Source organism: Coenobita brevimanus, chromosome 1 (genome assembly GCF_032717465.1).
Source record: "Coenobita brevimanus isolate Jiangsu-jjx chromosome 1, ASM3271746v2, whole genome shotgun sequence".
Lineage (NCBI taxonomy): Eukaryota > Metazoa > Arthropoda > Malacostraca > Decapoda > Coenobitidae > Coenobita > Coenobita brevimanus.
The window spans coordinates 7,760,573-7,784,724 of NC_136954.1; the positions used below are offsets into that span (position 1 = coordinate 7,760,573).

Below are 24,152 nucleotides of genomic sequence, written 5' to 3' on the forward strand. Positions count from 1 at the left end.
TAGTGGGGATTTCGGTGAGGGAATGCTTACAGGGGTGCTCTCTCTCTCTCTCTCTCTCTCTCTCTCTCTCTCTCTCTCTCTCTCTCTCTCTCTCGTGTGTGTGTGTTATGATCATCATCATCATCATCATCATCAACCTGTTCCCACTTCCAAAATGAGATTAAATAGGAATCGGAAGCATTATTAAGTAACATTTCAGCCTCCCACTTTTCGCCCACCCAAAACCCCTTCCACAAATCCCATCACACAAATCACATTGATTCCTCAACTCTCAATAAAGACAGTTCAGTCAAAGCATCACACACACATTGTCTCCCTTCCGCCCTGTAATATATTGATGGCTGCTCCCTTCAAGCCTTTGTTCTCTCCCTCTTCTTCACTTGCTCACATTCATTTTATCCTCCTCGACATTCCTCTTATATTCCTCTTGTCCTCCTTTACCTTCCTTTAACCTCTCTCTTCATTCCTCTTACTTTCCCTTATACCCCTCTACGATCCTTTTACTTTCCTCTCCGTTTTTACGTTCCCCTTGCCCTCCTCTACCTTCCTCATTTCTTCTTACCCTCTTACTCTACTGTACTTTTATCTTTACTTTCTTCACGTCCTCATACCTACCTCTTGTTGCTCTTGCCCCCCCTCTACGTTCCTCACTTTCAATGTTCCTCACTTCCCTCTTACCATCCCTTCCTTCCTCACGTTCCTCTTCCCTTCCTTACGTTCCTCTTACCTTCTCTCTCTTCCTTAACATTCCTCTTACCTTCCTCTCCCTTCCTCACGTCCCTATTACCTTCACTCCCTTCCTTACGTTCCTCTTCCCTCCTTACGTTCCTCTTACCTTCCCTCCCTTCCTCACGTTCCTCTTACCTTCTCTCCCTTCCTCATGTTCCTCTTACTTTCCCTCTCCTCCTGAAGCTCCTCTTACCTTCTCTTCATTCCTTACGTTTCTCTTACCTTCTTTCCCTTCCTTACGTCTCTCTTACTTCCTCACCCTTCCTTACGTTCCTCTTACTTTGTCTCCCTTCCTTACGTTCCTCTTACTTCCTCTCCCTTACGTCCCTCTTCCTCACCCTTCCTTACATTCCTCCTACTTTGTCTTCCTTCCTTACGTTCCTCTTACTTCCTCTCCTTTACGATTCTTACTTCGTTTCCCCTTCCTTACGTTCCTCTTACTTCCTCTCCCTTCCTTACCTTCTTCTTGTCTTCCTCTCCCTTCCTTATGTATCTCTTACCCTCCTCTTTCTTCTCGTATGCTCTGTCATTAGTTGTCTTTAGTGCTCTTAAATTTTTCCTTCATTGACGACGAATGAACTGTATATTCATCTATATACCTTACGTAGCCTATGTATAAATGTATATATCTGTATGTATGTATGTGTTTTGTATATATCCATCTGTATGAATGTCTGTGCGAAGTTAAGCAACGTTGGGTCTGGTTAGTATTTGGATGGGTGACCGCCTGGGAACAGCAGATGCTGTTGGCATCCCTACGTGTCAAGTGGGGTTGGTGGAGGATTAGTGCCCCTCACTGTAAAACAATTAACTCTAAGCCCTTGGCCACCCCATTTGGGATACATGGCGTCTGGCAATGGATGGATGGATATGTTTAAAAATACACACACACACACACACACACACACAGGTCAACGCTTGTTTTCTCTTCCAGGTAGTATCATGTGATTCTGTTTACCTGAGTCACAGAAATTAGAGTGTTATAATTTCCCGTTCAATACAAGTCACTATGGCCTGTACACTTGTCAGTTAAAGAAGCTCCCAAACACCTTTTCTAAGCGATTTATTGCGCTTATTACATCCTGATAACCTATTTTGAGTTACATAAATCCCTCCTATATCGTCATATTCTTCTTATTGAAGGGACAGAAGGATATTAACCACCCATATCCAGAAATAAATCGCCGAGGAAGAGGTGACAGGGAACCTCCTTTCCCGGCGGGAATGTGGGTGTCGGTGAAGGCCAGGCAGGGATGGGTAGAATATGGTCAGTAAATATAACATTATGTATACAGGGTCAACTGGAGGCAAGCAACCGCCCCTGCAGAGCCATGCTGTGCTGTGAACCAATGTTCCCGTGCGGTGAACAGCGCCTCGCCACTGCGAGCGGCGAGGAAAAGTGTGGAGGTTTGGTTCTTGGATGGACGTCGCATTTATGTCTCTTCACCCAGCTAATACGGGTACCATTGTATGTTCCACGTCACCTCGTTATATGGTTACCACCTTTAGGCTTGTCACTCAGTGTAGAGTCACTTTGGAAACAAGTAGACAGCACTACATAAAGTGAGTGGATGATGGTCTCCACCATGTACTTTGGTAGTGCGTTGTAGCTTTGGGTTTCGTCGTTTTTTTTTTTTTCTCTCTAAATAAAAGGCTGATGCAAGCCAATGCTAAAACACCATTTTTCTTTTTCCTCTCTCTTCCTGCCATCCGGCCCTGTTTTGTTTGACCTGTTAAAGATATGGTGCTGACTTTCTTGGCTCATTTTAAGTTTACGGTGTAAGACTGAGCGAAGCCTGCGCCAAACCACACAGCGTTTGCTCAGACTCTCTTCCTGGCAGTCAGCAGTATAACACATGTTTAGTGCAGTGTGCATTTTTTTTTTTTTTTTTTTTTTATTACGATGGAGGTACATTACTGAAGCAAGACCATACACAGCTTTTTACTCAGTCTTACCCTGCTTATTAATCAAAGATATATTTCTTATTTTTTGATTTTATACATTATTTTTTCAATGTTTTTGTCTTAACGATATGATCCTTATATTATCGGGAGTTTTAGCTTTCAATATAATCTTTTTACAGACAAATTTGAAGTAAGACCACGCCAGAACAAACAGCTTTTCTCTCCTCGCCTCTCTGACTGTTTTGGTTTCTCAAGGCCGGCGCCGCTGCTCCTCTCATTCCTTCCAGAATTTCCCCGTGAGTGAGAGCCATCGCCTGCGGTGTTATCGGCAGATATGTCGGGCGTCATCCCTGAAAATGCCCACCACTACCGGCCAGCATCGAGAGGCGCTGCGGATTTGCTTTGGATTTTCTCTTGAGGTTCTCTAAAAGTCTGGACCAGGAAAAGATCGTGGTGCTGGCGGAAATGTACGACGATTTTACGGGAGGAAAAAAATTAATCGAGGCATTACGAAAATATGAAGGGGAAAAAAGTCAGTTTGACAGTCGATCGAAATACATACTGCATGTACTTTTAATCTGAAAGCCTAATCCAAGAATAAAATATCTTGGAGTTAAGAGAAATGTATGGGTAAAAGAAAAGGACTATACTGTATAACAGGTGGAAATATCGACGTATTTATATTTTGCAAGTAAACAGAATCGAAACATTTATTTTTTATTTCCTTTTTCTAAAAGTCTTTGCCATGAAGAAGTCGTGGCGTTTTCGGATATATAAGTGGAAGAAGAGGTTGTTTAAGCAAGAATAAATAAATATATAAATATGTTAATAAGCAAGGTATTTTGTCCCTCACAGATCTCTAAAAATTTGGAGAAAGAAAAATCAGCGCTTTAGCAGAGAACTAGTTGAATTTTTCTAAGAAGAAGAATCGACGCATTACAAAAATATGAGGAAACGAACTTGACTTAGCAAGCCAAAGTCATATACCGGTATGTAATATAAGGTCTGGGGTAAAAGTCAGGGTGTTTTCGAGACTGTACGACACACACACACACACACACACACACACACTAAAATGCATTGACTCGTGCTTTGCCTCGTTTTTTATATGTTTTGAGGCCTATAATTGCCTGGTTTACATACATATTTACATAGAAACAAGAGCTGTATGCAAATTCTTTCCCCCTCCCCATCACCACCTGGTCTAGCATTCTAACTCCCTCCTGCCCCCTTTCCTAACTTCCCTCCTCCTGACTCCATCCTCTCACCCTCTTAGCCTCTCCCCATCTGCTTCCCTTACCCTCCTCTTCCCTTAGTTTACCTTACCCCCTCTATTCCCTCTCACATTTAGAAGCCTCTCGTCCCCTCTTCCCCATCCTCGCTGATTTTGACGTCTTCCTCTCCCCCCTCATCCTCTCTTTCACCCTTATTTCCACCCATTCTTGGTCTACCTTCCCCTCATCCACCAAGGCTATCTCCCTCTCCCTTCTTATCTCCCTTTACCCCCTCCCCAATTTAATCTATCCTACCCCCATTCCTGTAGACTGTGTGTGTGTGTGTGTGTGTGTGTGTGTGTGTGTGTGTGATTTAGCATGTACTTTCCATGTTATGAAAATGCTACTGATAGAAATCTCGTGAAGATCATGCCTCTGATCATCATATAATAAATGCCTAACACGGGGGAACAAGAGAAAATGCCAGACACACAACATCTCGCTATCGTTGGGTGTGTCGGGTAAGCACTGCAGGGGGACACTATTTAAGGTAATTTAGTGCATACAGGCTAAGATGCTGGCTCATTTTTTGGGAATGTAGAGACATTGGGATCCATTTTTAAGGGGCAGGGCATCACATAAGTTTTATATTCTGGCTGCCGATTGGATGGTTTCTTTCACCTCAGTGGAAGACCGTGCCCTTTAGAGTGTTAATCCACACGTACTTATTGATTGATTGATTGTTTGATTGATTGATTGATTGATTGATGGTGGTACTGTGGTGTTTGTGATACTTTGGTAATAGGTGCAGAAGTGGTATGAAAAGAGTGTCAGACTTGAAACAGCAGAGGTGGAAGTAGTAAAGATGAAAATGACCGAGAAGGAGATTGCATGATCATAGTACAGGAGAGGAAAATATACAAGGGTTCAGCAGTATGGAAGAGGGGTAGCAGGTTTAACAGCAGTGGGGAGAGAAGGATTAGAGGGAAAATAGCAGAGATGAAATCAGCAGAGACGAAAACTGGAGGAACATAATGGAGGAGAGTAAAGTAATGCAGGGTTCAGGATTATGAGAGAGGTAACAGGTACAGAAGTGGCAAGAGGAGTGCCCTGGGATGGAAACTGACTGATGCAGGAGGTGGAGTTGTCATTCTTCTCTCTCTTACAGGCCATAGAGAGAGAGAGAGAGAGAGAGAGAGAGAGAGAGAGAGAGAGAGAGATGTGTATCTCCCCTGCAAGGAAACTGAGTAATACAAGGGGTTTAGCGCTCACTCCTTTCTCCCTAACAAGCCATTAACGTCAAGAGCAGCAGTTGTCGTAAGAACAATGAGCTAGTCCTCGGCCAGACAATGACTAAGTCCTTCTTGGCTAATTGGCTGATGTGTCTCTACCTGAGCTGTACATGTTTCCAGCTCCTGGCCTCTCGTACGGCAAGCAACATTCCTTCAAAATTCGCCAAGGATATAGATCAGTACAAATTATCCTTGGGTACGGAATTGCTGATAAATTAGGGTACCTTATATATTCTATACACGGTAGTCCATACATTGCGCTCCTCTTCAACTCTATCGGGCGTTTTCTCGCGTGTAGCAGGGACGGGTCAGTCAACGCTGTCAGCGTCTTTCCTGCTTCATCTATTGATTTCCAGCTCCTACTGCCACACTCACGCCCACACCAGCATACTCAGCCGTTCCAGCAGCACACGTGGTACGGCCAGATGAGTTTCTGAGGGGAAAAAAAAAAAAAAAAAGCGTTATATACGGGCAGCCCTATAAATGCAAATCAAGTGATACTCCTGCGACATTCAGGTAGGATATATTACAATAAGGATTTTCCCTGCACGTACAAATACACTACACCCTCTTGAGTGTGGTATAGCGATTACTTAGCTATTGCTATTTGGTTCACTTGAAAAAAAAATACAGATCATGCAATAACCCTGCGATTGATATATTGCAGTGCAGAGTATCTTGGTCTCCAGTGACAATCTCCCACCTGAATAAAATCGTCTGGCGTTGGGTGAAAGAGAATACCATGAGAATGTTATTGGTGAAAACATTAACACGCTCAGGCTCATGTGACGCACTTTCTGTTGAACATTATCGCCTGACTTCAGCTTGGATAGAATACTTCAGGTGCACCGACCACGAGTGTTAATAATTGATATAGGTCTACTAGTTTACCTAGCTTGTGGAAGCAGAGGTAAGTCCTAAGTTGCTTTATACTGTTGACTGAGATACCACAATTGTCCTGCAGTATTCACGTATGTATATAGGAACACTGATTACCCGCGCATATGACATCTGAAAAAATATGTCCGTTACCAAAGTCTTCGCTTCCAGCTAACGTCAGGCGATTTTATTTACCTGGGAATGAGTCATGGGAGCCTGAGAGTTATAATGCAGATTATCCTTACGTGAAGGAACATAGAAACCTGTGTTGCTCTTCTTCCTCCAGTTATTATGGTTTTTACATAAAGGTATGGAAGTCGCAGGTAATTCAGCGCAAAATTTCCTTTCGCTTTAGATGTATGAGATGGTAATGACTTAAAAAAAAAAAAAAAGAACATTACTACTACACATGGAAATATAGTTAAGCACTTCATTACCATGACGTTGTCGCCATATTGCTCGTGCAGACTGCCAGATGATTTGATTTTAGCATAGAATAAGCACTGTGCACAGAAGTTGAACGCTGCTCCTTCCTTCATGAGTGTTATGATGATCACTAAAAAGTCAGCAACTGGAAGTGCATAAGTAACTCACATGCTGTTAAGTCATTCACGTTAATATGAGAAAAAAGAGGCCAAGCATTACTGTTTCTCTCTCTCTCTTTCTCTCTCACACACACACACACACACACACACACACACACACACACACACACACACACACACACACACACACACAGACGCATTATCTGATCGACCCGCATCTGTTCGTCTTAAGCCTGGCGTCACATATGGTGCTCATTCCTCCTCGTAGGAAAGTCTAGCAGAGAGTTCAGAATCCGGAGAGAGAGAGAGAGAGAGAGAGAGAGAGAGAGAAAGTTTGAACTAGCCTTGCTGTCATAGCATTAAGAAACTTATAATCCTTGACAGTATTATTTACGCATTACACAGTAATAAATTCTTCGTTATTGCCAAATATATGCAGTATCATGTTAATATCGGTAGAGTTTGCATTATTAACTCAGGACAAAAAGCATACATAGGAAGAGTGTAGTGGAGTGTAGTGCAGGTGCATGTAGTCGAAGTGTATTATTGTGAAGTGTGGTTGTGAGATGTGGCAGTGTCTGGTGTACGTGTTAGTGTATGGTGTGACCGTGTGAAGCGTGGCAGTGTGAGATCTGGTAGTGTGATGTGGTAGTGTGAAGTGTGAGAGGGATTGGACGTCTGTGGCCTGGTTGTGTGAGATATGGCAGTTTGTAATGTGACTGTGTGAGATTTGGTAGTATATGATGTGGCATTGTGAGATGTGGCCGCATGTGGTGTGGCAGTGTAATGTGTAGTTCGAAATACAGTACTATGAAGTGTGGCGGTGTCTGATATGCCGGTATGATGTGTAGAAGCATGAGGTGTGGTAGTGTGAGGTATGTCAGTGTGAGATATAGCAATATGTATAGGCTAAGGTGTAGCAGTGTGAGGTGCTGCAGTATGAAGTGTGTAAGAGTGAGGTATAGTAGTGTGAGATATGGCAATATGTGTGCCAATGTGAGATATGGTAGTATGTTGTGTAGCAGTAAGAGATGTGGTAGTATGAGATGCTAAATTTTGCAGTGTGAGGTGTGGCACTGTGTGATGTGCCAGTCTGGAATGTGGCAGTGTGAAATGTAGCAGTTTGAGATGTATCAATGTGCATTGTGGTAGTGCAAGCTGTTGCCGGTACGAGGTGTGGCAGCTGGGTATGTGGCACTGTAAGATGTTTGTGAAATGTGTTAGTACAGTTATCTTCTAATGCACAGTAACTTTTTTGACACCCTGTTTTATTGCTATTAAGTACATTTCACCTTTCGGCCGAGGACGTCGTTTCCATGTTTTGAAGCTGTTTCCAGACAATTTTTGTTCAACGCAGGAGAGAGCTTGCGAACAGTCTTCTTCTTCTTCTCCTTTCGGCTCTCCCCTTAGGGGTCGCCACAGCGGATCACCCGTCTCCATCTTACTCTGTCTTCTGCATCTTCTTCTCTTACACCTACCACCCGCATGTCCTCCTTCACTACATCCATAAACCTTCTCTTTGGCCTTCCTCTCTTTCTCCTGCCTGGTAACTCCATTTCCAGCATCCTCCTCCCGACATACTCCTCATCCCTCCTCCGCATATGTCCAAACATCTCAGTCTCGCCTCTCTAGCTTTGTCCCAAAACTGACTTACGTGTACTATCCCTCTACTATGTTCATTTCTAATTTTGTCCAACCTCGTCACTCCTAGTGAAAAACGCAACATCTTCAATGCTGCTACCTCCAACTGTGCCTCCTGTCTTTTTGTCAGTGGTACTGTTTCCATTCCGTGCAACATGGCTGGCCTTACGACAGTCTTATAAACTTTCCCTTTCATTTCTGCAGAGACCCTTCTGTCACAGATCACTCCTGTCACCTTTCTCGACCCACTCCATCCCGCCTGCACTCTCTTTTTTACCTCTCTGCCACACTCTCCGTTACTTTGTACAGTTGACCCCAAGTATTTGAATTCATCTACCTTTGCCACCTCTACACCTTGCAGCCTTACGGTTCCCCTGTCATCTGTCTCATTTACACACATGTACTGAGTCTTGCTTCTGCTTACTTTCATTCCCCTTCTCTCCAGTACATATCTTCATCTCTCAAGCTTTGCCTCAGCTTCCTCCCGGCTCTCACTACATATCACAATGTCGTCCGCAAACATCATTGTCAATGGAGGCTCCTGTCTAATATCATCTGTCAATCTGTCCATCACCATTGCAAACAAGAAGGGACTCAAAGTCGATCCTTGAAGCAATCCCACCTCCACCTTGAAACCCTCAGTCATTCCTACTGCACATCTCACTGCTGTTACACTATCGTCGTACATGTCCTTCACCGCCCTCACGTACTTCTCTGCCACTCCTAACTTTCTCATACAGTACCACAGTTCCTCTCTCGGCACCCTATCATAAGCCTTGTCCAAGTCTATAAACACACAATGCAACTCCTTCTGGCATTCTCTGTACTTCTCCATCACCATTCTCAAAGCAAATATGGCGTCTATAGTACTTCTCCCTGGCATGAAACCAAATTGCTCCTCGCAGATCCTTACTTCTCTTCTCAGCCTAGCTTCCACCACTCTTTCCCATATTTTCATTGCATGGCTGATCAGCTTTATACCTCTGTAGTTGCTGCAGCATTGCACATCACCCTTGTTCTTGAAAATCGGAACTAGAATGCTTTTTCTCCACTCCTCCGGCATCCTCTCACCCTCCAGGATTTTGTTAAACAATCTGGTAAACCACATCACAGCCATCGCTCCTAAGCTCCTCCATGCTTCCACTGGTATACCATCTGGGCCCACTGCCTTGCCATCCTTCATCCTTTTCATGGCATTCCTCACTTCCTCTCTGCTGATCTCTTTGCACTTCCTGACTCACTACCTCCAACTCTTCCAACTTTCCCTCTCTCATATTTTCTGTATTCATCAACTCTTCGAAATACTCCTTCCACCTTCCTAGTACACTCTCCTCACTTGTCAGTACATTGCCATCTGCATCCTTTATCATTCTAACATGCTGCACATCCCGCCCAGCTCTGTCTTTCTGCCTGGCTAATCGGTACAGGTCTTTTTACCGTTCTGTACTATTCAACTTCTCGTACAGCTTCTGGTATGCATTTTCTTTTGCTTTAGCAACCTCTTTCTTGGCTATGTTCCTCGTCTCCTTATATTCCCGATTGCTTTCTTCGTCTCTGTGTCTATCCATATTCTTCTTTGCCTGCTTCTTCCTATTTATGCTATCCTTTACTTCCTCATTCCACCACCAAGTCTCCTTGTTTTGTCTCCTCTGTCCCGATGTCACCCCAGGTACCTTCTTGGCTTTCTCCGTCACCACTTCCGAGATAACTGCCCATCCATCCTCGTCTTCCCTGCCTCTGAAAGCCTGGCTCACCTCATCCCTAAATTTACTACTGAAGTCTTGCTCCTTCAGCTTCCACCACCTAATCCATGGTTCAGCTCTCACTTTCCTCCTTGTCTTCACTTTCGAACTCATCTTTCCAACCAACACCCTATGCTGTCTTACTACACTCTCCCCTGGCACTACCTTACAGTCACTGAATTCTTTCAAATTGCATCTCCTGCATAGGATATAATCTATCTGCGACCTCCTTCCCCCACTCTTATACGTAATCCTGTGCTCCTCCTTCTTCTTGAAATAAGTGTTTACTACAGCCATGTCCATCCGTTTTGAAAAATCAACAACCATCTGACCCTCAGCGTTCCTCTCCCCGACACCGTACCTGCCTATCACCTCCTCATCCCCACTATTTCCTTCTCCAACATGCCCATTCAAATCCGCTTCCATAACCACTCATTCCTCCCTGGGTATGCTCTGAATCACTTCCTCTACTTCACTCCAAAACTCTTCCTTTTCCTCCAAGTCACACCTCACTTGCGGGGCGTATGCACTGATGACATTAATCAGGACCCCTCAGTTTCCATCCTCAAACTCATTACTCTATCCGACACTCTCTTCACCTCCAATACACTATCTATATACTTTTCCTTCACTACCACCCCTACACCATTTCTCCTCACATCCACGCCATGGTAAAACAACCTGAACCCTCCTCCAATCATCCTCGCTTTACTTCCCTGCCATTTTGTCTCCTGCACACACAGTATATCCAACTTTCTCCTCTCCATCATATCGGCCAGCTCTCTCCCTTTACCCGTCATCGTGCCCACATTCAATGATCCCACTCTTATCTCCACTCTTCTACTCTCCCTTCTCTCCCGCTTCCTCTGGGACTGTCTTCATCCTCTTCTCCTCCTCTCCTTCCTTTGTCCAACAGTTGCATACTTTCCACCGGCCCCCTGTTGAACAACAGCACCAGTGGCGTCGTTGTTGACCCGGGCCACGACCGATCCGGTATGATGTTTCCTTTTGTGCTCCGCATATTGAGTTGTCTAGGGTTTTTACGCCGGATGCCCTTCCATGACGCAACCCTCCCCATTTATCCGGCCTTGGGACCGGCACTGAGTTGCACGGGCTTGTGCCCCCAGTGGTTGGGTTAAAGAGCTTGCGAACAGTATGGGTTGTAGCTTTCATTTACCACTTCACTGCTAAGGGGACTCTCGTTATAGGAATACAGTAGTTTAGTAAGACAAATGAATAAAATGAAAAAAAAAAAAAGCGCCATGAGACTAAAGGAGTCAGGTTGTGTTGTGGGTGGTGGATTTTGAACTGGATACCGTCTTGTTAACTGGTCTTTCATGTCAGCCCACCAACATGTCTTAGGGCCTTATCGTGTACCATAGGAGGCTTCGTGGCATCCCTGTCTTTGTGTCTTCTTTCGCAAAGTGCACTTAAGTCATTGTATACTTATATAGTTTCAATATCGACATAATTTACATCAGTAATATAGAAGAGGATACTGAGTCGTAATATGTGGAACAAACTGCTAAGAAAGAGTTTTTACGAAATCTTTGTTGCCGCTTATAGAGTACGACACATAAAGACACCACCACTGATACCAGATTCGAATGTGATATCCATGACAATATTAGAACTCAAGAGACAGTAGGTGTTAGTGCCCAAGTGCCAGGATGATGTGTGAGAGCTGCAGAGAACCAGCACTTTGTTGTTACGTCGGAGGTGAATGACTTAACCTCTGAAACGGGTTACGTAAACTGTGCCTAGTGTCGAGTGGGAAGAATTCCAAATAAACCTAAAATTCTGCAGTGGCCCAGCCCTTGATTGGTGTGTCATAGGTGGATAACTAGATTTTGGAAACGGGCTACCTAACTTATGTCCAGAATCGAATGAACAGAAAAAGATGAAGATGAACTCGAAAAAGTCTAAGGTCAGATAATGAAATAATTCAAATAAGTTTTAAAAATTCTGTCATCTGAAAGATCATGAAATAATACAAACAAGTTTTAAAAATTCTGTCATCTAATATTTCTAGTTTCATGCCGAAAACGACACGTATTTCTAATGTAATTCCCGAAACACGAGTAAAATTCAAACACCATTAGTTTAAAAATATGTATTAAACGTCAGGACACTTTTTCCACTCAAGTTCGGAGAGATTAAATTAGGGAAAACGAAACTCACTGGCCCTTTTTTTTTCTTCCTTCTTTCGTTTTCAGCCCAGGTTCGATACGCGATACATATGACCTGCCTTATCCGAAATAAGCTTTAATTAAATGTTTATAATTAATATAACCTCTTTACTATGGCGATGAATAAAGTCGTTTAGTAATAACAAAAATAATGGGTGATTTTCGTCGTGATATTTTTTTAAAGGAGATATATATATTTTTATCACAGTACAAACGTACGTGTTCCTGCAGGTAAAACATACAGGTGATACTAAAAACACACCCAGCATGTAACAGACACAGGACAAAAGCGAATAAGTTAGCATGTGAGAGAGAGAGAGAGAGAGAGAGATCAGGGAAGAAGTGGGCAGAAGATGGAGAGAGAGAGAGAGAGAGAGAGAGAGAGAGAGAGAGAGAGAGAGAGAGAGATCAGGGAAGAAGTGGGCAGAAGATGGAGAGAGAGAGAGAGAGAGAGAGAATCTATGACCTGAATATGGTGAGTGTAAGTTACTGTTTACTTAACAAAGTAAATAGAGGATTATTCATAAGTGGCCGTGGATATCCCGTAACACCTCTTCCTTAGCGAGTTTTTCAACACGTTATCCCTCAGAATCCCCATGTATGCTACAGGTCCAAGCTATATCGATATTAATACGATATAAGTAAGGAATCTTACAAGGGAATCTTAGGGAGTGATATGGAAAATAAATCGAAAAGACTAGGGGCTAAGACACCTCTTATGTAACCTGGAAAAAGCAAGGCCCAGAGAGGTAATGATAAGTTTAGGTGAGGAGGGTACATGGGAGATAAGGAGGTGTGTGTGTTGGGTCAGTACTCTCTTACCTGCCCTGATGAAGATTTGGTTTCGTGTTAGTTACTGGGTTCAGACATCCGCATTATTTTCTAAGTTGGCTTCTGACCTCTCTACCGGCTCAAATTTTGACCTATTTTTTCCTATTTTACCTTTTCTTGCTTTCTGGACACATCTTGCACCATCATTGAGTGGGAAAGATGATGATGATGATGGTGATGATGGTGATGATGATAGGGGTGGTGATAGTAAGTGATGATGATGCAGATAGTGATGATGATGGTGGTGAAGGTACTAGTGATGATGATGATGATGATGATGATGATGATGATTCTCACTTGCTAATCTAGTTCTCCTCTCTCTCCCCCAGTCTGCCGTCAGTTCTAGCGGCCTGTGTGGGCGATGGTCGGGTCGGTCCAGCCTGACAGCTTCGATACGCTCCACTCCTACGCCAACACCTTCCAGATGCCCTTCGTTACGCCCTGGTTCCCGGAAAATGTGAGTACCTGCATTACTTACTTACCTATTATTGAAGTTGTGTGTTTATATTGTGTGCTGGAGGGGGGGGGGGTGATCTTAAGATGGGGCTGGGAATGGAAAATGGGGGAAGAGAAGGAAGAGGAGAGATGTAGAGATGGAGAGGATATGAAGCAAGAAAAGATAGAGAAAGAGGGAAGAAAATAGGGGGGAGAAATGGAGGAAGAGGATAACTGGTAAGAATATGGATGGATGAAGAGAGATGATATAAAGGAGAAGTAGAGGAAGAGGACTACGGTACTCATTACGAGTATTCTCAAGCCAGCACCTTCCAGGTGCCATTCACTACGACTTAATTCCCAGAAGATGTGAGGACCTAAAGATAATATACTGCAGTTTATTTTACAGGTTTAAGAATTATGAAGATGTATTTCGTAATAAATTATGAATGTGATGTGACGACAGTGAAAAATAAAGTTGAAGCAGTATTACCACTTAAGATTTTTTTTTTTTTTTAGGTGACATATTTGACATATTGCATGGTAAAGGAATAGTGAGACCATATCCACAGCACTTTTCTTTCAGAGTACACTTACACTTATATAACTGCTACACCACGATGGCATTTATATTGCAGTAAAAAGTAATAAAATAATGTAGGGATTGGGTTACATGTGCTTATACCGTCTCGATCTATCTCCTGTGATTTTTTTTTTTTTCACTGTGGCATCTCCACAGTTTACATTTTTGTAAAATGTTTTTTTTTTTTTAATAAGTTGCTTTGAATAAAATAAAAAAGAAAAAGAACGAGGACTTTTAGAAGACCTTCGGTATCCGTTAAGGTAAGCGGGGCCTTGGCTATAGTGAAGTAAAATGGACTTTAACACTTCTGTCCCTGAATTTACGGAAGGTGCGACGAATCTGTCTTTCAAGAATCATACCTGCTGGAGACTGAAGGTTCTCTGCAGATGAAAAGATCATTGCTTATGTCAGTTTAGAGACAAACCATTTGAAGAAGGAAAAAAGAACAGGGAGGAACCGGTAGTTTAGTAAATTATGTTTTAGCTACTTCGGTGGTGGTGTTGGGAACAGAAACGCTCAAAGGCATGGGATAGGTTCCTGTAAAGGGTTAAAACAATTTTTGTTTGGGAGTCATACTCGCAAAGATGTTTGTTCAGGCTGATGGGCGTGTGGACATCATCACTACGAGATGACAGTGATATTGGGGTGAGTACGGGTTAAACTGGAAGGAGGGAGAAATGGTGGAGATGGAGGAGCAAGATGGAAGAACAAGGGTTAGTTAGAGGTGAATATTTCATTAATCATTTTTAGGGAGAGGGGGAAGCTGGATAATGGAGAATGGGAAGAAGAGGCAGGAAGAGAAGAAGGAATAGAAAGGACGAGAGGGCTTAGGAAGAAGGAACAGGAAGAGGCGGAGGCGAAGTTATAAAGAAGAAGAATAAGCAGTAATGATTATGATTCTACGATGAACAAGAAGGTGATAGTCTAATCGTTATAATCTGATCTGTATCTCCTGATAGCTTGGAAATTCTGCACTATTTATATACTTACCAATATATATATATATATATATATATATATATATATATATATATATATATATATATATATATAATGAACGAGGAATGGAGATTGGGAAAGAGAAAGGTGAGAAGGAAAAAGTGGAGAAGAAGGAGGGGAGGAGGAGGAAGAATTAAAGATATATGAGGAGAAAAAGATGGAGTGGAAAGAGGATGAGGGGGAATGAGGAATGAGATGGAGGAAGAGGGAAATGAGGGGCATCGGTTTTGTGAAAATCAGATGCCAACCGTTGACACCATCAACTACACCTGGTCACCGGCATATTAATCAGTGAGCATAAATACACCTGAGGACTGAGCAGGTAAATTTGTAGTTGAAAAGTATTTGTGGCATTTATGGATATGAACAAAATGTACAAAAGTATGAGCAGATTGGGATTAAGGAAATTTTTGCATATGTATGGTGTGCATGAAAAGCTGATGAATGCTGTTAAGAGTTGTGATGACACTGAGGCTTGTGAAAAGGTAAGCGGGTGTCCAAGTGGCGTAATATCAGTATTGGTGTAAGATAGGATTGTGTTATGATCTCTTGGTTGTTAAAAATATCTATGGATGAGGTTAGGAGAGAAAAAACTCGAGTTCTGAAGGGAAGGATGTTGATAGTAATGAATGGTGAAGGAGGGAGTGCCCAGTGTCTAATGTATGTAGATGCTGCTGTCGTATTTCTACTACTACTATCTACAGCCCGACGCCCCAATCCCGCAAAGGGTGGCCGCAGACAAAACGCCTCCAAGTCACTCTGTCACCCACCACTTACTCCCCCCCCCCAACTCACCCCCCCCTCCCTCATATACCTCTCAACTCCATCTCTCCACCTCATCCTCGGTCTACCCCTCCCTCTCCCTCCCTCCACCTCACCCACATACACCCTCTTAGTCAGTCTTTCACTCTCCATCCTCTCCACATGTCCAAACCACCTCAGTGTATTTCTCCTAATCTTTTCAACCACATCCACATCTACCCCACAACGTTCCTTCACTTCTTCATTCGTCAACCTGTCCCTCCATGTCACTCCACATGCTCCTCTCAAGTAACTCATTTCCACTGCTCTCACTCTTGACTTGTTCCCCTCTTGCAAGGTCCACGCCTCGCTTCCATACGTCAGGGTAGGGATCACAATACCATCATGCAGAGACTTCTTAACTTCCATACTCACTTCCCTATTTCTCATCACTGCTTTCAGCATGCCTACAACCTTCCTTCCCTGCTGTACCCTTTCACGCACTTCATCCCCCAAAGTTCCATCCTTACTCATCACACTACCCAAGTACTTGAATGCACTCACATTCTCCATATCCTCACCATCCAACCTCACTGCACACTCTGTGACTTCATTCCTCTCAAACACCATAACTTTACTTTTGTTTACATTAACTTTCAGCTTCCTCCTCCTACACACTGTCCCAAATTCATTCACCAAACCTTGCAACTCCCATTCATCTTCACTCAACAATACTGTATCATCAGCAAACAGCAACACCGGAAGCTTCCAAATCTCACCCTCATTCGTTAGGGCCACCCCCACATCCACTGCCCTACCTTGTACCTCCTTTACGACCCCATCCATATATATATTAAACAGCCATGGAGACATTACATACCCCTGTTTCAGTCCCACATTGAGATCAAAGAACTCACTCAGCTCACCATCCACTCGCACCGTAGCCCTAGCTCCCTCGTACATACTCTTCACAGCACTCAACAATTTCCCCTCCACTCCATATATTCTTAATACCTTCCACATACCTTTCCTATCTATTCTGTCATAAGCTTTCTCCAAGTCCATGAAGGCAGCGTACACTTTCCTTCCCTTCTCTAGATACTTCTCCACTAAACATCTTAGAACAAATATCTGATCTACACACCCTTTTCCCTTCCTAAATCCCCCTTGTTCTTCTCCAACTAGCTCCTCTGTCATATGCCTAACCCTATCAATGAGTATTCTACCATATATTTTACCAGTCACACTAAGAAGGCAAATACCCCTATGGTTACCACATACTTCTCTCTCCCCTTTTCCTTTGTACAGAGGAACAATTATACCTGATTTCCAGTCCTCTGGAACCCTTCCCTCTTCCCAAGCCAATCTACACAACTTCCATATCCACTCCACAACAATCTCACCCCCATACCTAAGCATTTCACCACATACTCCATCAATTCCTGGGGCCTTTCCCAGCTTAATCTTCTTCATCGCTTCCACTACTTCCGACCTACTGATCTCTTCCTCCCTCCTCTCATCTCTTCTTCTCCCAGCCATTCCCCAACCACTTATACTCACACTGCTCTCACTCTCTACATTCAACAAATCCTCAAAGTGCTCCTTCCATCTCCTCAATTTCTCTCTCTTCTCTACCAACAATCTATTATTCCTATCTTTCACTCCCCTACTATTTCCCCTTTCACACATCCTTACTTTCTTTACCTCCTTCCAAAACAATTTCTTACTCTTCCTCCATTTCACACTCAGATTCCTCCCAAACTCTTCATCCACTTTCTTCTTACTCTCCTTCACCAGTCTCTTAACCTCCCTTCTCCTGCTCACATATACCTCTCTCTTCTCTCTCTCATCTTCTCCCCTACCTCTACTCGCCAACCATTCACCATATGCCTTATTCTTTTGTTCCACAGCTCGTTTCACCTCATCATTCCACCATGCTGTCCCTTGCACACCCTTGCATCTCCTCCTCACTCCACAAACCACCTCACACGCTGCGCTTATCTCTTCCGTGAATATCTTACATACGTCTTCCACCCCTTCCATCTGCTCTAGCTCATACCTTCCCAATCTTTCTTCCACTATGCTCTTATACTCTGTCCTCTTCTCACTATCTTGCAATTTCTCCACTCTTCTCACAGGAGCTGTTTCCTCCTGTCTTCCCCTTCGCCTCCTCAACCACTTTCTTTGCAGCTCTACCTTGGCCATCACTAAGTGATGGTCCGAGACTCCATTCCCCCACCCTCTCCACACCCTTGCATCCAACACTTGTCTTCTCATTCGCTCATCCACACACACGTAGTCTATCATTGCCTTTCGTTCAACAAGTTCACCATCCATCCTCCTCATTACTCTCCATGTATACCGGTGGATCATCTTATGACGAAAGTAGGTGTTGGCTATTGCCAACCCCTTACCAGCACAGATGTCCACCAAAGCACTACCATTCCCATCTACTTCTGCTGGCACACCCCACTGACCAACCACTCCATCCACTCGTACATTCCCGACTTTGCCATTCATGTCGTATTTGCTAATGGGAAATAAAAGTTTTCTAGATCGGTGCAGAGTATGTGGATGTCTTTGAGCGCCTTGTTTCCGTTCTGATCTTTCTATATATTCTGTTCCGGACGACTACTGATCTTCTTCAACAACTATTAACATTTGTGTTCCTTAAGCAAGATAAAATGTTTTTTCTCCTCCCCAGCCTTTTTCCCCTCTCCCTCACTGCTACTTTCCCCTTTTATCTCCCCCAAATTTTCTCATTCCCACTCCTAACTCCTCCCTAACCCTCTCTCATCCCCATGTCACGTTCTCTCTCCCCCAATATCTCATTTGCCTCTCCTCCACTCCCTCCCCTACCCCCTCTCACCCCTACCCTTCCTTCCCCCTCCCCACACGACCCGCGCAATATCTCTGGCTGAAAATGAGACACCATCAAAAATGAAATTAAGGGAGCCGCTCCAGGGTGGCCAAAAATGACCATAATGAATCTGCCTGGTTGGGTTATTGTCTTCCTAAAACCACTTTGTCACCCGGGGTTCCCTTGTTTGCCGCCGCGGGTACAGGCTCTCGAAAAAATGGGGGATAAATAGATAGATAGACAGACAGATATAAAGGTGGATATCACATACCGTAGATCCAGCGGAGAATCAATGAAACCTATGTAGACCCGAAATACACAGAGCGACAGAGAACTGAGCGTGGAAAAATAGACATGGAAATTAAAAATATACTTGTAACAGCAAACACTCTTATAGACTGAACCGATTGTCAATCAGACAGGAAGAATTAGTGCGAATTTGGTACAGGATGACAATGACTATAGTAATGGTAATTGCGATAGCTGTAGCGATAGTGATGATGATGATAATAATGGTGATGATGAGCATGATCATAATGATATAAACCAAGGTAGTTGTGATCAGATGACCCTCGACAAAAGAATTAGTAGACAGAGAGACTGACATAAGTAATGTAGTGGGAGGTAGATTTCAGGTGAAGTATACAGTATATAACAGGAAGGAGCACTCCCTGCAACCTCCGCGCCCAGCAAGTGGTCGAGTATTTATCTTTGCCCTGTATCGACAGATTAACTCGAATTACTTTATTTTTGCCTAACCTTTAACCATTCAGCCAATTTTGAGTCAGATCAGATTAGATATTTTTTAGTTTACATTGCCCAGTGAAATTGACTTTGACCTTTCCCTGTGACCTTGACTTTTGACATTGTTATCAGAATGGAATCTCGTGATCTTTATTGTAACCAGAAACCTGTCCACAAAGTTCATTCTGCATCGGATGAACCTGTATTTTTATGCAAGAAAGAAGGAATCAAAGGCCAGAAACTCACAAGATTGTTCCTTCCAAGAAAAAAACAAAAATAAAAAGCCAAATTCAAGATCCGTTCATTTCCAGGTGCCTGGACACACTGCGTTAAAAAGACTGAAGATCATAGGCAGTAGGAAATACAGACAGAGGAAGACAATACCAGAGTTGACCCGTTGCATAAATGAAGGACTGGGAGTAACGGTTAACTCTTGCATTAGAGAGTTGGACAGAAAAGTGATGAGAGTTTGCTGCTAGACAGGTGCTGCGCGCCCGCCGTAACGGTGGAGTGATGCAAGCAGACAGTTCAGAGGAGCAGCGACCACTGAAGCAGCGATAGAAAAGAGATAAAGATGCAACAGTGCGGCGAAGACAGAGGCTGAAGAGAGCCAATAAGATGAGGAGAGTTAATGAGACGAAAAGCCTTTGACTCCACCTTGCTGAGGAGAGCTGTATGTGTATAGCCTCCCCACAGATGAGAGTTGAAGGGATGAGAGTTTTCTGCTAGACGGGTGCTGCACGCCCGCCGTAGTGGTGGAGGGATACATGCAGACGGTCCAGAGAAGCAGTGACCATTGAAGTAGCGATAGAAAAGAGATAAAGATGCAACAGTGCGGCGAAAAGACAGAGGTTGAAGGGGGCCAGGAAGATGGGCGTTAATGAGGCGAAAAGCCTTTGACTCCACCTTTTTGGAAAGAGCTGTATGTGGAGAGCCTCCCCACACATGAAAGTTGTACTCTATACAGGGGCGAATAAAACCCGAGTATAAAGTCAACAACTGTGTAGGGGTAAACCTGTTTAGTCGACCATGCAATGTGACTTTGACCTTTGAACTGTTGTCCTCAAAAACAGTATGTTTACTTGACTGATCTTCAACACTTCAACAAGTTTTATCCAAATTAGATCAATGTTAACTTGTTTTGTTAACACGTACTGACGCGGGTTGAACTTTGACCTTGCCTTGGAATCTTAACCTATGATTGATTGTTTTCAAATTCTAATCACTTCATTATTGCCTTTTTCTCAACCCCTCCCCCCCCCCTGTTTGATATATATAGGATGAAAACTGTTTAAGTTAATTTTGCTAGGTCATTGTTTGACTGAGCCTTGCGATCTTAAAATTTGCCCTGTTGTTCTCAAAAGCAGTACCCGGTATGTTTACTCAGTAGTTGACCCTCAACCCTTCCACCACGTTTGGTTAAAGCCAGTTAAAACTTTGAGTAATTTTATGAAACACACACACACACACATACACACACACACACACACACACACACACACACACACACACACACACACACACACACACACACACACACACACACACACACACACACAAAACGCGAGCGCGGGTGTAATGAAATACAAGAAAACGTTAGTACGACGAACACACAAATTAACAAATTATGAAGAAGTAAAAGAGATCATTTTAAGTCCACCAGAACAAGACCAAATAGAGAGAGAGAGAGAGAGAGAGAGAGAGAGAGAGAGAGAGATTTTACAGCACTCAACTCGCAGTTTCGCCGGATCTAGTCGCGATTATTAAAAGGGAATCGAGAGAAAATGTGCCAAGTCACCCAGAATAAGAGGACGAATGATTGACCGATTTTGGAAACGAGATATATATATATATATATATATATATATATATATATATATATATATATATATATATATATATATATATATATATTTTCTAACATATCCCTGGACGGTTTTATGATTATGTGTGTGTGTGTGTGTGTGTGTGTGTGTGTGTGTGTGTGTGTGTGTGTGTGTGTGTGTGTGTGTGTGTTGTTGTTGTTGTTGTTTTTGTTTTTGTTATATTCATAGAGTTTTATTCACTTTAGGAGAGACTTTTCGATTTGGAGGGGTTAGACACAATGTTTATTAACTCACGGGATGCTCTCCGCTCTGAATTAAATTAATATGGTTTGCTAGCAGCAGGAAAAGGACGGGGGGGGGGGGATTCAACTGTGTCCACCTCGTGTGTAGGTCTTAAACCCCTGCGTTACTATGGGTCTTTCTTAAGTTCAGTATAAATCGTCTGTAGGTGGCAAAAAGAAACGATATGTCGCCATTGATCAAAAGGAGGTGGCCTGTTGACCTGTTCTCTAGCTTATGGGTTGCTCCTCGTAAATAAACCCTTTGCACAATGCTGGACATGCTGTCATAAGTTTATACATCTCCTTCCAACTATACTCATGAACCATTGGTCATTTTCAGTTTATTATTAGTATTTCCTGCCGATTTTATTCAAGTTAGGAGAGGCTTCTCGAACTGGAGGGGGTTAGATGTTACCTGCATTAACCTGTTCATTACGAGGACAATTCTGGTTATGTTCCTGCTTCTTCCAGACGATTCTATTCGGGTTAAGAGAGTCTTTTTGAACTGGCGGGGATGGCTATGGCTTTCATTTGCCGCTACACAAGACGTCTCTCTCAAATTGGAAAAATCGTCTGGTAGTGCAAAAATTTAATATAAAAAAGTTCCAAGGTTGAAGGGGTTGTGCTGACCTTTCTGCCTCCTCCAGTTCTTCCATCACCTCCTTCTCCCCATTCTCTCTCCTCCCTCTTGCCTTTTTCTCCTCTTTTTCTTCATCCCCTTTCTTTCTCTTTCTCTCTTCTCTCGGTCTCCTTTCTTGTACATTCTCTCTTCTACTCTCATGCACATTTTTCTCTCTTCTTTTTCAGGTTTCTCTTTTAGGACTTATTAGCATGTCTTTTTTTCCAGTCTGTTATTTTGCAACCCTTTTCTCCACCTTCTGTTTTAATCCTTTTGTTTGTATTTCATATTTCCTTGGTTTTTGTCTAGATTCATGTGGTTTTAATTTCCCAGTTTCCCTGTTCTTTCTGAACCAGTTTTTTCCAGATTTGTTTGTTATTCTTGTTCTTTAACTTAGTTTATCTTTCTTATCTTTTTCGTGTCCTCGTGTTTATTGCCTGACTCCGCATCCTGTGAGGGATGACCTCAACTAAATGCCACTAAAGGACCTCCAGACATTTCTGTTCTTGCTCAATTTGTAATTACCGCTCTTCCCACCACACCACCACACATTCTCCCTCATAGACCCTCCCTGGCATAGGCGGCTTGATAAAGCCTTCTTCTTTGCTGTCCTTATCTCATTCAGTTATTCTTCTAGGAGCTGCCTAGCATAGGCCAACCGACCTACTGCAGTTATTCTCTCTTCTTATGTTCATAGCAATTTAATCGGCAAATTACGCTTCAGTATTCTGTTGTATATTACTGATGCTAATGTGTCGATATTGATACATTAATGACGTACGAAAAGGTTAACATGACTGATTTAGCACACTACATCTAAGTACACTCTTGTATGGCGCTGGCGAGGACCCTACACGCGGTGGCACTGTTCTCTCTGCGTGGAGCCGCGGCGTGTACCCAGGAGCCAAACTTCCTCAGTATTACTCTATACCTCGCCGTGGGAAGGACCTCCCCTGGTGAGGCGCTGCACACCACATGGAGGAGGCGGATCTCTACACGGTGTATGTACTGTGCTGTACCTGCAGAATGGCCCCACAGAAGCACTTGCCTACCAGACGAACAGGGGTAAAGCAGCAACAGCAACAGCAACAGCCCTAATTTATGTTATAGATGAAAACTGCGATGATATTAAAGCGAAAAAAGTTTAAGTTGTAATATGCAGAATAAATCACAAAGGAAGAGGTGCAACTAAGCCTCCTACATCACATAGGATACGGCCGCTCATCGCTCCACCTTGCTTTCGGTCACATCCTTCTTCCTACCACCTCACTCTCATCTCCACCAGACACTTTCCCTCTTCATTCGCTCTCCTCTTTACTTCACCTGTTTCTGCTTCTACATTTTAACTTGTTTTTTTTTTTTTTTTCGTTATCCTCCCTTCTGTTATTTTTCTTTCCTTCCTCCATCCATCTCCTTATCTCTTCCCTAACTCCTTTCTTTTTCCCTCCACTCTTTTCCTCTTGCTTCTTCTGAATCCACCCGCTTTCTCTGTTTCTCTCCTTTACCCATCCCCAACTTTTCTCCCCTTTCTTCCATTGTTTCTCTCTCCTCTTCCTATACTTTTCTTCCTTCCGCTGTCTTGCTCCTTTCCTCCAGAAGTGTTCTCTCTTCACTCCTCTCTCTTCCCCTCTTTTCTGCCTCCCCTCAATCATCTCCTCTTCAGTTCTCTCCATTCTTCTCCGCATCTCTCCACTGTTCTCGCTTTCCCTGAACTATTTTCTCCATTCCTCTTCTCTCCACTTATTTTTCTTCCTCTCCTGTTTCCTTTCATTTTTCTGTCCCTCTCTCCATTTTCCCTCCAGCCTTTCTGTCTTCGTCTCTCCCTTTCTTCCTCCTTCATTCACCTCTCCTCCCTTCTCGTTCACACCCTCCAATACTCTCTCCTTCCCCCCCTCTTGTTTCTCCTTCCTGCCCCTATCTCCTCTGTCCACTTGCCTCCACTCTCCTTCCTTCCTCATCCACGTCTCTCCTCCTCTTTTATTTGTCACCTCTTTCTTCTCTCATTTTCTCCATTTCTCTCCTCTTCTTCCCTCCTCTCTTCTCCTCTTCTTCCCTCCTGTCCTCTTCTCTCCTCCTCTCCTCAACCCCACCCCCTCT

At 43.3% G+C, this 24,152-nt stretch overlaps 1 pseudogene; it reads left to right on the forward strand.

Annotated features, from left to right (window-relative positions):
- LOC145413476 (glutamate receptor 1-like) overlaps positions 1 to 24,152 on the forward strand; it is an 806,335-nt pseudogene that overhangs the window by 450,240 nt on the left and 331,943 nt on the right.